The 16075-nt window shown below is 45.9% G+C and overlaps 1 protein-coding gene across 1 annotated transcript in view; it reads left to right on the forward strand.

The window, feature by feature from the left end:
- Window positions 1-3109: 3109 nt before the first annotated feature.
- The window catches only part of plxnb2b (plexin b2b), a 204363-nt gene continuing 191397 nt past the window's right edge, over window positions 3110-16075 (forward strand). The window contains exon 1 of the mRNA XM_080761560.1: window positions 3110-3609. The gene's annotated coding sequence lies outside the window, so the exon portion shown is untranslated. The remainder of the gene's footprint in view (window positions 3610-16075) is intronic.

Consider the following 16075-nt stretch of genomic DNA (forward strand, 5'->3'; position numbering starts at 1 on the left):
TCTAGACTAGTCAGCTTCTTCTCCTCTCTCCTCTCCTCTCCTCTCCTCTCCTCTCCTCTCCTCTCCTCTCCTCTCCTCTCCTCTCTCTCTCTCTCTTTCTCTTTCTCTCTCTCTACACCCCCGCCCCCCCCTCTCCATCTCAGGGTGTCTGTTTGCCTGACAGTTGTCTGGCTTGCCCCAGTTTCTCCTTGATCTCATCAGTCAATGAGAGGACCTGTGAAGGCCATCTCTTCCCATCTTGCACTGTGAATCTCTCAGCTTGTGTCGTGTTGTGCCAACTTGTGCCGTCAGCACTTTAAGGCACTGACTGACTCGTCACACACGCCCACACAGTCCCCGAATGGCCCCCGAGGACTTAGAAGGCAAATTACACGTCTTCCAAAACAAGACAGCCTCATTTGCATGGCCATAAATCAACTCCCAGCCAAAACAAGTGTGCCAAACTGCGATGTTAGGTGAGATCAGACCCTGAGGCAGGGATAAACAATTTATCAATAACATGGGTGATGACGATAAGTCTGGTGTGGTCTGTGATGTAGTCACAACTGTCAAAAAGTCCTAGACTATAGCTTAAGTTCATAAAAAATTAAGTCAGCCATTAAGTTCAATGAACAAGGATTGTTGTGAATATGTGCTGAATGTGCAAATGTCACGTTAAAAGATATGGTAGGTATAGGCCTATTTATAGCCTAATAGAGTTATTACAAATAGGTAAACTACATCTACCGGCCAATAGTCAAACCTCATATTCAAGAGGAGCAATGTGGATTCCGTTCTGGCCGTGGAACGACCAGATCTATACTCTTGCAGGGATCCTGGAGAAGGCCTGGGAGTATGTATACGCATATCTGATCTACATGTGTTTTGTGGATTTGGAGAAGGCATATGACCGGGTCCCCCGGGAGGTTCTGTGGGAGGTGTTGCGGTAGTATGGGTGGGGGTAGGGGGACCTTGTTGAGGGCCATCCAATCATGTTGTCTCAGTAAGACAGCATTGCAGGAGAACATTGTCATTGTAGTAATCCAGCAGTGAGACCAGTGTCCATGACATCACAGACACTTAAATACTAAATTATCTAAAAACACAAATTACCCTCATAAAAACCCCAGGAAAGTGTTTCTTGTCGCCCAAACATCATTTAAATAAGAAATGGTTGCAAAAGGGGTGAAGTGAGTCAAGAAATGAGCCAATTAAGCGCTTTATCTCTTTATATATATATATGTGTAAATATATAGGTTTTTCTTTTTCTTTTTACTTCTTTTTCTTGTTTTTAGTTTTTATTTAATATTACTTTGTTTTATTTTATTTACCTATTATTATTATTACCCTTATTTTTACCCCCCATTGAAGTTGTTTATTAATCATAACCTATATGATCCCTTTCTTTGTATCTTAATATCTTGTCTACCTATTGGTTTTATACCTGTGTATATACTGTATGTTGTGTGTATTGTTTTGTACTCAACCTATTGGTTTTATACCTGTGTTTATATGTTGTTTGTATGTCTGGCCTCGTGGGGAAAGATGGTGGGTGGGTGGGGATGACTGGGAGAAAATGTAAAAAAACAAAGAGTCATATACTCTTTGAATAAAATGTACTTAAAAAAAAAAAAAAAAAGGGGTGAAGTGCCCCTTTAATTAAGTAGCCTATCTCGGGTTCTTCATGAGTGAGAGGAGGACGGAGAAGGAGATCAGATGAAGAATCGGAGCAATCTTCGTTCATACTCACCTATGGTCATGAAGTGTGTTTTCTCCGACGGGTGGCTGGCATCTCCCTTAGAGATAGACTCGGAGTAGAGTCGCTGCTTCTTCGTCGGGTAAGGAGCCAGCTTAGGTGGTTCGGGCATCTGGTTAGGATGCCTCTCTGGCATCTCACTAGGGAGGTCCTCAAGGCATGTCACACTGGGAGGAGACCCCGGGGCATGCAAGGTGCAGTTGGTCACTGGCCTTGGAACGGTGATTGAGAATCACCTCACAATGTTAATGATTCTTTACATACCTCCAGTTCTAGGAAACACAGAATGGGGGGACTTATTTATTATTTCAGCTCTAAGGTATGATATGGTGAGTGGTATTCCCCTTTAAGTACACTTTGATACCTATTACAGATACTTTTGTACTTTTACTACATTTTGAATTCAGGAATTCTACTTGTAACAGAGTTTGCAGTATTGACAATGATACTTTTACTTAAGTAAAACAATTGAGTAGGCTACTTTTTACAACACTGTACTTAGCCTACTACATAATAATATTATGAAGCTAATACAATCTCCCATGGACAAGAAGGGATTCCATCTGGGACATAGCCTAACCTTAGAGGTCTTTCACGCGGGGATCTAGGCCTAATTAAGTTAGCTTCCCTTAGAAGTTTAGTGGATTGCAGCTTTAAAATAATGTAAATGTATACATGTATACATTTTAAGATACGGCTCGTTTAAAAAAAAGTTTTGCAAATCAGTAGCTACAACAATACACTTTAGAATAGATTTATGTCACGACACACGTACAAGCCTATCAAGGAAACATGGAAGATATGTCTGAAGTATGAGCCGTGGAACCATCTTCTGACCAGTGGTTCCCACTTTTTCATGTCAAGGACCCCTAAATTGACATTTATCAGCCCGCGGACCCCCATTTGAAAAGATATGCCAAGGACTCCCATAAGAGAAGATTTATATGGTTCTAGCAGTGATTCTCAACCTGTTTAATTTCAAGGGCCCCACTCCCCAGGTTTGACATGCATTTGTCTACAGAACCCCATTTAATGGCATTTCTATCTCTGGGATCCCAATTTATATTGTAAAACCAATGTTAATTTAACTCTGAGACTGAGTACACTTTCAGGCCCCTTTTCCCCTGTGTCTATACAGTGTGCGCCGTGCGGTGGTGGACGGTGCCATGGTGGCCTGGTGGGCACTGGGTGGATATACTGGCCAGACGGACACAACTTGCTCCCGTTCTCATTTCTTCCTTCATGTTTGTTGTCACCGCCAGCGCCAGCGACCACACGGCCGTTGGGTGGGCGGTCTATTGCGTCCACCCACTGGAGTAGTGAGCCGGTGGGAGGAGAATAATTTCCATTCCATTCCGTTCTCCGTCGCGCCGCCGTTGCGCCTCCAGCGCGCATTTCCATTCCTTCCTCTTTTCCAGGCTGCTTCAAATGTCTATCGGGAGGCGAATGCGTTGATCGTACAGGTGTGTCGCTGCTCGCACGGCGTTGGAAGACACGCGCGCGCGCACACGCACGCACACACGCGCGCACATACACACACGCACACACCTGGAACCGTCATGTGACTCGCTACCTGGGCGTGGAGGACTCAGGAGGAGATTGGAGAAACAAAGTCCGAGATTTCCGACACTCTTTTGTTGAGTTGCTCCCCGTATGTGTGTCTGACTGTCTCTGCTCCGCTTCACCACCAGACAGCCGCTTGCTTTCCACGGAATTAGTGCCTTATTGCCTTCCCTGCCCGACCATCAGAGGACGCGAGGAGCGTAACATCATGTGAACTTGTTTATGGACTCATGCTCTATTTCATAACAGGACGACTCGGAAGCTGGGAGCGTTCGCGTCTGTACAACTACTGTTCACCTCTTTCCTCCAAGGTGAGTTACGTTACGGACCGGGACCCGCCGGGGAGTGACCTCTCTCTCTCTCTCTGTCTCCCCTTGGGGAGGGAGGAGAGAGCCAGAGAGGAGACACTGACATCTGATTTGAGCTGTTTCGCGACAGCAGCAGCATGTATTCTAAAAACACATGTAAATCATGAAAGTTTCATTTTGATGCACAAAACAATACGACGCTCGCTGTTCGTGCTTAATGTACAACCGCCCGCAGACCTTATTCAATTTGAGATAGAAGAACATATACGCATACCATTCCCAGTCTGTAGGCATACCATTCCAATTTCCAAATGATTATAAAACACTCATGGCATGATGGCACGAGCATTGCTTTGTAAATTGTGATACGTATTAGCCTATGTCTGTCTCCTCGGAGCATTTAAACAATATAGAGCTTATGCGAAAAATGAAACTATCTTGTCCTAATCACATAGGATAGGGTAGCTATAATTCCGGATGTATGTGACATAATCATTAGGCGCAGACAGTCTCAGAACAAAAATAATAAAACACTTGTGACTAAGAGTCTTACAGGCAGCTATTTGAAGGTGGTATCCATTCATACACATACTGTAACACATCATTCAATTAAGAAGAACACCTTAAGCTCAATTCATCTTTGTAGTAATTTCCAGTGTGAGAAAGAGAAAGCCTGTTTCTAAACAGCTGTGTAGGCTACTGTGTGGGGGGGAAGTCCCTTCACAACACAACAAGCATGCATAGTAGTAGCAGACGCAGTTCTTCATTCAACTCACAATGAAAGAGGCATGGTCATGTTCTGCTTTCCTAACCTCCAATAGAGGCTTTTTACATAACATCTGAGTGTGTAAGTAGTAGTGAACACTGCATCTCTCCTGTGTGTGTGTGTGTGTGTGTGTGTGTGTGTGTGTGTCTGTCTGTCACTGTTTGTGTCTTTTTCATCTCCTTTGTGGGGAACACTGAAACAGAAACTCCATTCATGTCCCGGGTTGAGTCTCCTGAGCCTTACTGTCAGTCTGTGTCTCTCTGTCCCTGGCGCAGCACTCAGGAGATAACTGTACTGCCTTGTTGTCCCTCTAAATCGCCCTTTTATTCGTGGCCTTGACATCTCCCGTCCTCCTACATGCAGCCCTGCAGGACATGGTGATGCTCCCGGTCTCCTGGGGATTATCCCCATTAAATAACATTATACAAACGTTCTCGTAGTGGAAATGGATTAGTGCGCGGGAGGCTGGGGGCTGGGGGCACGTGTGGGCATGCAGGACGGATGGCTGGCGGCTGGGGTGGGGTGGTGGTGGTGTTGGTGGCTGCTGGGTACAGGGTTAGAGTGAGGGTCAGCCGGCGGACTCTTGGCTGGGCTTCCAATGGAAGCCATCTGCTCACAGGGACAGACGCAAGCAGTTGAAAGCCAAGCAGTTATCTGCTTCACTCACTCATTCCCCATGGTCTCTCTCTCTCTCTCTCTCTCTCTCTCTCTCTCTCTCCCCCCCCTTCCTTGCCCCCACAATGCTTCATTCAGGGTTTATCTCCCACACTATGAATAAATAGAGACACCTTATCTGTGCAGAGGAGAGTGGTGATAAATGTTTTCTTCTGTGCCCCTGCAAGGGTGAAAAAGACAAGCATTCTGCACTTCTTCATCATAGCTGCTCTCTTGTCAGGACACGGGAGAACAGGCATTTCCCATTCGGGTCACATGCCGGGGTTTCACAATCCTACAATGGTCCCAAAGGGTTTAATGCAAGCTCAAACTCTCTTAATACGACAGGAACAGAGGCGATAAGAGATAACCATGTCAGGCATCTCACTCTAGGAGGGTCTTTTCTTCTCTCTTGGTAATAAGCAGTCAAGTCACGATCAAGTTCATGATGATGTCTATTGACTTATCACTGTCTGAGACCCTACCAGTTGTGTTTTTACATATTTGCTATAGTCGACCAGAGTTCATGCTGTCCATTACATTTTCATATAAAGCACTGCATTTCAGAGAGGGCTTCCAGCAATTTATTTTCGAGGTCACATGCATTTGAACCCATCCCCCCGTCTCCTTTTGTTTACTTCCTACCAGATTATTGACTTCTGTCATTTCCATTTCAGGAGGTCTGACCATAATCCACAAGAAGCAATCCCCTCCCACAGCTTGCTGACAAAACACTGCAATATTTTTGTCCAAGTGCATTTGTTTTATGTAGCTTCTCTAATAAGAGAACAGGAATGTCTATCTATCTTACAGAAATATTTATTGCAGAAACAGCGTTTCAGTCAAGTGACCTTCAATCAGGTATCTGAGTCAACTGAATAGACAGACACGCATTGGGAGCACAAAAGAGCAAGGCCCAATCAAGAAGCCACGCCAAACAGTAAGCTTCTGTAATAACCCATACATTATCATAATTATTCATGGTTAGGGATAATTGGAGCCTGGAGGTTGAATTCTTATGGTTTACATTGTCAAAACCCCTTTCCCATTAAAATTGTGCTAGGCACAAAATGTGGTCTAAATATCATACTACGGTATTACTACTTACTATAGTAACTGTAGTATAGTTGTTATACCATTTGTATGTGTGTGTGCGCGCGTATATAGACTATTAGACTATATTTGTTAGTTGTTATACCAGCCATGATACTCTCGTAAACATATTGGTCATAAATTGGGTGTGGCACTCTTGAGCTCAGATGCAGTTTGTACCTGGTACCTCCTGTCCAAAGTCCACATACTGTAGGCTTCAGGCCAGGGAAGTATGAGCAGATGTGAGTGAAGGGCGTGTCAGCGTGGCATTAGTCAGCTGAACCTGGGGAATAGAGATTTTCTTCAGATTGGAAATGGGCTCGTCTTTTTGTGCCGGGGGATTATCCCTTGATGAAGGGACGTCATGCCGAGTTGGGCCCCTGATCTTAGCTCCTCATGGGTTTTACAGCTGACACCCTCAGACACCCTGCATGAACTTCAGGCCTCGTCCCAAATCATTACCTCACCCGCCTTTCGCTGTTCCGCTGTCACGCGCATCTCTATATTCCATCTAGTGCACTAGTTTCCAAATGGGATACATTTGTGGGTCGCCGTTCCATTTTTATGGGTCCCAATTTAATATCCCATTTATTGTTTTTAATTATTTCAAAAGATTTACAATTCCCTCCCCCAAAATAAAACAAATTCAAAGATTTAGATTAAGAACTTCTTAAACATGCATCTTCGAATTTATGTGAGCTTGTACTATTTTCACTACTTCTTAATAATAAGAAGTAGTGAAAATAGTACAATCTCACAACAGCGTTACTAGTTTGGGTCCCGGGCAAACGTCTATATCGGCCAGAGACCAGTACATCCATCTGACTAGTAATGTGTTGTCCACCATTCCATTCCACTCCACTTCACTTCACTTCACTCCACTCATGCTCTGTGTGTTACCTTCCCCCCATGCACTTGAGCTCAGTTACAGCTGATAACAGAGCCCATGTGCTAATGACAGGCCTGCGAGGTGAGCTCACATTCATTCTCACGCTTGCTCCACCAACAGCTGGCTGTGTGCGGTTTGCCCAGCATACCTCTATAACCACCATCCCACTGCTCGGCAGTACCCAGCGTAGAGTTCACCAGAAGTGCATATATTATCCACATGAATGAACTGTAGCAGCATCCCTTTTCGTCATAATGGGCGAACATTCGGCTAAAAAAGCAGATCTGCAAGCTCACAGATACATAGTGAGCTTGAACAGTGGCTATTTTCGGCAAAGATTTGATGTAGAGGGAAAAAGGATGGTGCCGAGACTCCTTGGGGGACCACGGTACTATATGGTTTAGCTGATTAAACTGCTATATTGATCATATCATCCAATTTCCAGACTTCCATGTCTGGTTCTACAGTTTTGAATGGTTCTTCAGCCAAACACCAACACAGAGGGGTTAAATTTGCCCTTTAATGACCTTGATGCATGGGCATTTGGGTGGTACACAGGTAAAGTTCCTGCCCACCGCTGAGATTCGATTCCTCCTCTGCTCGGTGCATTCGGCTTGGCTGGGCCATGCTTAATAGGTGGTTTGTGGTTTTTGTTGTTGTTGCTGCAAAAGCGACTCCTACAGGTCAGTTGGGGCGCCTGTTCAGCAGGGAGAGCTAAAGTCACGTCCGGTAAAAATAAGTAACTGGTACGCTCACAGAGTTAAAGTGGTCCTTCTTGTAATTAAAAAGTTTGAGAACTACTGGTATTGTACTTGTATAGCAGACGTGATCCACACATACCAGCTCTGACAATGTTATTAAACTGTTTTCGGGAAACTATTCCAAAATGTGTTTGATCCGGTTCTGGATCCCATCGGACTAGACATGGTTGTCTCTTCAGATTAAACTGTACAGTTTAACAAGACTAATATATGAGGGGAATAAAACATTGAAAGACATAGATAACGCACATCCTCCAACTTCAGTGCTGAGCCAAACTGCAAAGGCAGCATATTTGAACAAGGGCTCACAACTCACTTTTAAATGCTCCAATCTTTCTTTCCAAAAGCAGCAGACAACAAAGACAAAATATTACACACAAATTGTAAAAAACTAAAACAAAGATGATTTACAAGCTCGCTATACAGTACATCGTGCAATGCCACCTCAACTTTGATCTGTAGCACGCCACTCCTGCCATGCAGTGTCAAGTGTCGGGCATCACGTTTTAACTCCATGTAGCTGGCTTCCTCTGAAAATGACTCGTAGCCTGTCACTTTGTCACCGACTCACCGCTATTGTGCAGCGTGAGCGTGACTCTTCCTCTCATTCTCAACGCCACGCACACGATTCGGAAGAACAGAGGACTTGATGTATAGTGAACGAACGTGCATGCGCTCCTTGAAAGAGATAAATGATTTAGGTTGAGCTGGAGTGGGCTTAATTGCTTGGATGAGCGGTTGTAGGCAGGATGTTATGCGTGGGGACTGAGACATCCTAATATTTCAAACAGGCGATTAAGCCGGGAGGGAAGAGAATTGTAATGATACGAGGGGTCGATGATGGGGTGGAGTGAGGGTGAGGTGGAGGGGACTATTTAAGAAAGTCAGCCCAGAGGAAAACATGATCTTTATTGCTGCTTAAAAGATGGCATTAGCAACGACAGCAGTGTTTGCTGTCAAGAAGAACCCTTAGGTGGTTCAGCTGGTGACTGGGTGCTTGTGATGAGATGAGCTCACAGTATAGTCATGACAGCCTCTCTCTCTCTCTCTCTCTCTCTCCCACATCCCTGTGGCAGCCAAACTGACAAGCTGACAGACACACAGCATTTTCAAAGGCCTTTTAATGCTGCTTGCTAGCTGCCTTTTTGTATGTCAGCCGACCCAGGATGCACCCAGGACACCAGAGAAATGACTAGTCTAGACTAAGTATAACAATGATTTACAGCCAGGCACGAATATCTTGGTCAGATGGTTTGTTCTTGAGGCTCAATTTGGCCTCCACCAAAGAGTGAATGTGTTTTATGCATTGGTAATTGGGCCTCGTACATGTTGCTGGTCAAAATGGCATTTGCTTCAAGTCATGAGAGAGAAAGAAGTACCATGCCCACTTCAATCAACTCAGAAGGCTGCAAAATATTATATTATAATATATCTCCAAAATATTCCAATTCTTAAATGTATGCTCCATCGTACGATTGTATCACACTTAAAATGGCAGATGCACAACCATGTGAACTTGTAGATTGTGTCCTATTTGGGGCGGGGGGGGGGTGTTTGTGACACAGTCGTACGACGATGACGTATACGTTGTTTTGTCTCATTGCAAATCTCTGCTCTGAACTAGGCTTTAGTACAGCTCTCTGATTTGCAATGAAAAGAGTGCCATGTGATATTTTAGACTTGAATATAGTCACTTCTCTCATTCTAATGAAGATGAGTTGATGCATCATCTCGGCGCAAATGGATGGTGCTTTTGTTGGAAATGACAGCTGGGTGATATATTGCTCTCTTTGAGATATTCAGGCTTTGAAAGCAGACCTTGACTTAGTTGAGTTATAATTGAAAACGTGCAGAGCCAATCTCTCCACCTGTAGTTTTTTGTTCTCAAATGAGTCGCTCCCACTTTGAGTGGCATTTAATCCTCGCTGAGGCACCAGTGTGGGTGCAATTCGTTTCTATCCATGTGAGTAATTTCGCAGTTAATCCTCATACTGACCAATTTACACCCACCAAGATAATTTTTAATTGAGCGACAGATGGGTCAACTCACTACCAGCAGCTGGAGATCAAGGTCACACCAACCCGAGATGTAGGAGACAGACAGAGATAAAGTGCCAAGATAGTTGGTGGGTGAAATGAACATTATTAGTACACTTTGCTTTTGAAAACATTATTGTTTTCAGGGATATATTTGTGTGGCTCCAGTTACACGCATGTAATCGAAACATTTTAGAAATGACATAGAACTGACGGAGAATGCATGACATGTCTGATCAGAGATCTCTACTTGCTGAAAGTAAACTATCTAAATTCAATGTAGGCCTAGGGGGCAGGATCTATGTGCATTGCATTTATTTTTTCCACAGATATATCAGCAGGCGCATATGTCCAATTATGCAAAACTAAGACATGTGACACAGGTCAAACACTGGATGAATTTGAAGACAGGATGTTGCAATTAAGTAGGACATGCACTATCTGGCCGAGCCACTAGGGCAGCCCTTGCAGGCATAATTACTAAACATTGACTGCTGCAATAGCCTGCAAACATTGACTGCTGCAATAGCCTGCAAATTACCACAGGCTGTCTCTCTGCCATTGCTTCTAATCAAGAATGGTTCTCTGGTTCGCCTAATGGAAAAGGTATTCATGTGCATGTGCATAGTCCCTGGACTACAACTTCAGTTATATTTCAGAGAATTTAAAGAGAGACAAACCCATACATTTTCTTCCCTTATACCCACATCTTTCTTTAAATGTGTTTGAGGAAATTATAAACACGAACAGGCTGTCATGCTATCATAATTCACATCACAATTGTTCTAGTGGAATTGTTTTTGTCTTCGTTAATAGTACGCTGCAATACTTGTGTGTTCCCCTTTCATAAATGAGCTTGGGATCATGGCCTTTCCGTGGCCTGTGTTCCAAAGGGGACCTATTAAAACAACCCTTACAGGAATTCTTCAAGTGTCTGAGCCTCGAGTTAAATGTCACCACCGGATCAGCCGCCTCTCATGTGTAAACTGAAAGGCTGGCTTAGTGTTGCATTAGACTGTGATGCGGTGCACTAGTGGCTGTGGCTGTATGCGCTCTGAATGGAGGATTCTTCTCAGACTTCGTTATAATGCAGTCCAGGTAAAATGGCACTGAGCTTCACATTTGCCAAGTTTGGTCAGCAGCGTCTGTGGTATATCACTCTAGAAGGTGCAGTATAAACACCACAACAGCGGCCAGGGTTTTACCTTGGCATTGGGTTTGTAATGTCTGGTCTGGGAGGACCAGTTGCTTGTGGCGGAGGAAATCTACGGCCTGCTGTGCATTCCTCTGTGGAGTGGTAGTGGTGAACAGCCCGGAATCTTAGCTATGCCTATTAGGCAGCCAAGAGCAGTTAGCAGGCCTGAGCGACCGACCGTTGTGCATGGAAACACCCACCGTCCATGTGTTTATCTATTTACAGTTTTGTGCTTAAGCTATATCAATGACCCACACACGTACTATTCAAATGCTACTACTATACTTCATTAACATAGAATACTGCCTCTTTCTCCGCTTCCATTTCTCCATATCTCTCTTCCTCTTTCTCTCTTGACCTCTGTTTTCCTGCTCTGATAATTTTCCTTCCCCCCTCCTCTCTGGCTATAGTTTACTATTCTTTTTTTTTCTTTGTCTTTTCTTGGCTGGCGTCCCTGTAGCCTGCTATGTGGATATTAATCCTGGTGTTTCAAACCTGCCTAGGGCTGAAATGTGGATCTGTGGAGGTGTCACCATAGCTGTGCATCTTGGGTGTCTGTGCGGTGCCCCCCAGCCCCACTCCTATTCACGGAGCTGTGATGACACGCATTATTCCTCTCTGACTCATCTGGGCAGCAGCCTCCTCAAAGCCTCTCAGATTTTGGTTTTGCCTCTTAACTTAAAAAAGAAGAAGCTGTGATGTGTTTAATGCCTGTCTCTGCATTTCACAGAGAGCAGGCATCTGCCAAGAAATATGCCTTTCGTCCCGGTCCCCCCGCCTGTGCATAGCTAGTCAAGACATGTGATGTTCATGCAGAAAACTTGCCCTTTTCACACAGTTTGTTTAATGTCCCCTGGACACAGTGTTTCCTAGTGTTCCCCAGTTCCCCCTTTCATAGAGCTGTGTTTATAGTTGCTCCACACAGGAATTTTCCAGTTTTTAACTAAACAAAATGACAGGCAGAGGAGAACCGACATCACAATCCCGACCACATGCCGCTGAAAGAATGCTTAAATATTTACAAGACCTCGCAACACATGCTTACCCAGCCACTCGGCACCCCCATGTGTTCTCTTCCTAGTTTTTAACTCGGCTGTGTGGTTGCCTCCTCCCGTACGAGTTGCGTCTATTCTACGTCCTGTCTGGGGTGATCCCACGTCATTGATCCCTCTGTGGCACTGGGCCCTTTAATTACAGTCATTAGCTCAGGAGTAAATCTGGTGCCAGGGTTGGAGAACCTTATTACCAAGACCTTGTTTCGTTCCCTCCGTGCAGGCTAATATTGTGTGTGTTGTGAAAAAAGGCTGCATGCCCCCGCTACAATGTTGACGGCAATCACACTGCCAAAGTGGAGCCCTATATCGCCAAATCTCTTCAGTAGATTTTCTTCTTTTCTTCTGTCGCCTCTCATCCTTTTTCAATTTGATATGGAATGAGTGTGTGTATAACAGTGTGTGTACAACAGTAACAGCTTATGGCAATGTAAGAGATTGGCAGCTTGGCACAGCCTTGCTATTGGTCGGCCTGTGCTCGGTGGAAGAGCAACCAGGCCAGAGTAACCATTTATCTACCACTTCAGAGCACCATTAGGACCTCTCTGTTCTCTCTGTCTCTGTCTCTCTCTCTATCTACAGTAGATGTTTAACTTTAGCGCCATTGTTCTGTCACTCCCCTTTCCGTCTTTTGTCTGCAGTCAGGATGTCATTGCACCGATTCCTCAGAGTGCAAATGTTTAATTAGTCATATCTGGAGTTGGTTTCTTCTGTTGGGGGTAATGGAAAAATTTGAGAATGCATGTCTTTGTCCCACTGGGTCTTTCATAGTGTCTCTCCACCTTCCAACATGGAAAACAAAACCGTCTCCCCGCAGAGCAGAGTGATAAAGCAGAACATCTGTTCCACGCCTAAGATGTAAACAAAACCAGCTCTACTCACCAAACCCTCTGAGATGATCAAATATAGTGTTTTCATTCGATCATATCTGATATGGATGTGTGCAGCCAGCGGGTGATGTTATGTTGAGCTTTACTCAGCCTCACCACAACCCTCCTCCAGCACTGACCACACAGTGTCCGGGGAAATTACAATAAGCTTATTCTGGATGCTCTGCATGTGACTCACAGGCTATAACTGTACATTTGCTGTGTCAGTTAAGTGGTACTTGGGAGGCCGGCCGGTGGTGATGATGATGAGACCTCTTTATATTTAGCCCTGGCCTGGTGACGGCAGGGAACAGCCTGACCTGGCTCCGGACACGGGGATGCTGGTGAACTAGGTCAAGCCTCGGAAAAAACTGATGCACCCGTGAAACCCATCCTGTCAGTGAGTCTGTCCAATCCGTCATGCTGTGCATCACCGCTGAGGAAGTGTTGAGTGGGTTTCTGGGTTAGAGTAGTAGGCTCTGAGCTTCCGCAGGCAAATGAAAGAACACAGGCCTGTCTTTGTCTAGAGGCATTCACCTTAAAGGTCCTGGCCGCCCATGCTAATGTCGCTGACGGAAGCCGGGCTAAGCTAGGCCTCCATATTTCAGGGTCGTGTAAGCAGCATTGGACCTCCCGCAGAGCTCAGCTCAGGCAAAAAAAAAAAAAAGATTCCGTGGGTGGTATTAAAATCCGGTGGTTTTTGCTGTGTGCCAATGAGAAAGCCACTCATTGTGCAAACAGTGAATGCCGAAATGCGAGGTAGAGAGGGCCCTGCCTTCACCCAGGCAGCCTGATCGATTCGCTGTTTGCCCTGTCTTGACTAAGTGCAAACTCACACTCCCCACCCAGCCACCCAGGAAATAATCCAGAGTTCGAGCAGTGTTGCCTGCTTCCCCTTAGCCTCCCTACGCTACACTTGCGCACGCACACACACACACACACACACACACACACACACACACACACACACACACACACACGCGCGCAAGACAGTGAGTCCACATGCTCTCTCTGACTTACTGCCTAAGGGAGCTGGGCAGCGAGCCACGGATCCATGAATTCCTCATAACACAATCTGTCGGCTGATCAATAATTCAATTGTTATCTGTGAGGCAAGCATGGATCTCTGGGTCCAGCCTCGCCTTCCTCTTAACAAGGTGGGCGCATAGTGTGTCCTTGGATGGGCTTATAGGCTGGCTATGGGTGTACAGGTGTACATGTGTGCGTGCTACAGCATGTGTCCTTGGCCTGCATGTGCCCATTAGACGGCATTAGCTCGTTGTTGTCAGACACTTAAGTTACGAGTGTAGAAGTGTTTGCGTAGCGTTGGTTCCCCATGATCACAAGGGAGCGGCTTTGGCCATTGTGGGGTAGAAAAGAAAGATTATTGTCTCTATGTCCAAAGAATGAGTGTCTCTGCACCGCTAACGTGCATGCGTGCATGCGTGCATGCATGCGTGAGTGTGTGTGTGTGTGTGTGTGTGTGTGTGCGTGCATGGTCCGTGACTCCCTGCAGGCAGTCGGGGAGGGGGAATCAAAATTGGTGGATCTCATTAGAAGGTATGGAGCCTGTAGAGAGGGCAGCGGCTAAGTCCTCTGATTAGTGGGGCTCAGGCAGGCTGGCTGTGAGCGGGGGGGGGGGGGGGGGGATGATCGTCTCAACCCTTTCCAACCCACACTTGGGGGGGCCCATCAAGCCCAAAGCCCCTCCCTGCGTCCTCGCCATGGGCCCCTGGGCCGCAGCAGACAGTGTCACGGACAGCACACAAGGACATGGATATGTACCCAACCTCCCCACCACCACCACACCACCAACCACTCCCTCCTTCTATCTCCAATACTTCATATCGAGAGTCTAATGGGCTGTCTCTGTCTGCTACTTCCAGGTCTGCTTTTTATCCGTCTTTGAGTGGTTTATCAAAGGCCACATTCAGTCTTCCTCGTGGTCTCTCTCTCTCTCTCTCTCTCTCTCTCTCTCATAGGCACTCACTCACTGTGTCGTTAGTGACTCGTTCCAGGGCCCAGACTCTCATCAAAGCTGGCTGACCATGATCCATGGGTGACTTTCAGTGTGTGTGTGTGTGCGTGCGTGTGCGTGTGCGTGCACGTGCGCGGTGATATGGGATAGTTTTGAAGGTTGATTTGTCTGCCTGACTTTGGACACTTTGACGATTTCTTCTCCATGGCTCCTCTCTCGGTCGGTCTGCCTGTCTCTCTCTCTCTCTCCCTCCCTCTCTCTCGTCCTCTGTGCCTCTTGATTTAATGTCCTTCCAGATAAAACAATGCCAGTAACTTCTTTGTTTTTCTGTATCTGTCTCCGCCTCCGCCTCGTTCTCCCTCTCTCTCTCCTCCCCCCCTCTCTCTCCCTCTCTCTCTCTGATAACCATGCTTGCTATCTAAAAGTAGGCTCTGGCAGCGGTCTCATTCTATTCATATTGCCTCCTCCTCTCGTCCCCCAACCTCCCAGTCCCCACTCTGCTCTCCTGTCCCGGAATGTGAGGGTGTATTGTGCGTAATCAGTAGATGGGTAGAGGTTAGGGCTTTTTTTTCTCCCTTTTTTCTCCCTTATTCTTCCCCTCGTTCTTTTTCTTTCCCGGGCCTGCTGTACGGTGGGCTGGAGGAGGAGGAGGAGGGAGTGATTATATGGATGAAGGGGGCCGGTGTGTATCTGCTGACTGTCAGTTCCATTAAGTGTTGCTGCGGCCCTCACCCCCACAGCCTTCCCCGGGCCGATATGCCTGGTTCAGGCTGTATAAAAGCTCAAGGTCTTCTTTGTCCAATGCCCAACCTTTCGAAACCACAAAAAAAAGACTGACTCCAAAGATATGCTGTAATTACAAGACACTTTTGTCTGTAAACTTTTGTATTTTCTTTACCCCTTTTCGCACACAGTTTGTTTTTTAAGGCGCCTTTTTATCGCACGCAGCATTTTTTGAGTGGTGTTTGTTAGAGACTAGTCATGTTTACTTGTGCTGGTGTCATTGTTTGGCCTCGATTTTCCACAAGGGTTGGCGTCGTGGTGGGGGTGGCGTGGGTGTTGGAGGTTGAGAGATTAAATCACTGTGTGGTCCTCAAAACACACTGCAAGTCTTGAAGAATGTATAAAATCAGGAAGAGAAAATGGGAACAAAGGAGCGGATCCGGCACACCAGAG

This window comes from Protomyctophum bolini (genome assembly GCF_963924005.1).
Source record: "Protomyctophum bolini genome assembly, chromosome: 4".
In the NCBI taxonomy this organism is placed as follows: domain Eukaryota; kingdom Metazoa; phylum Chordata; class Actinopteri; order Myctophiformes; family Myctophidae; genus Protomyctophum; species Protomyctophum bolini.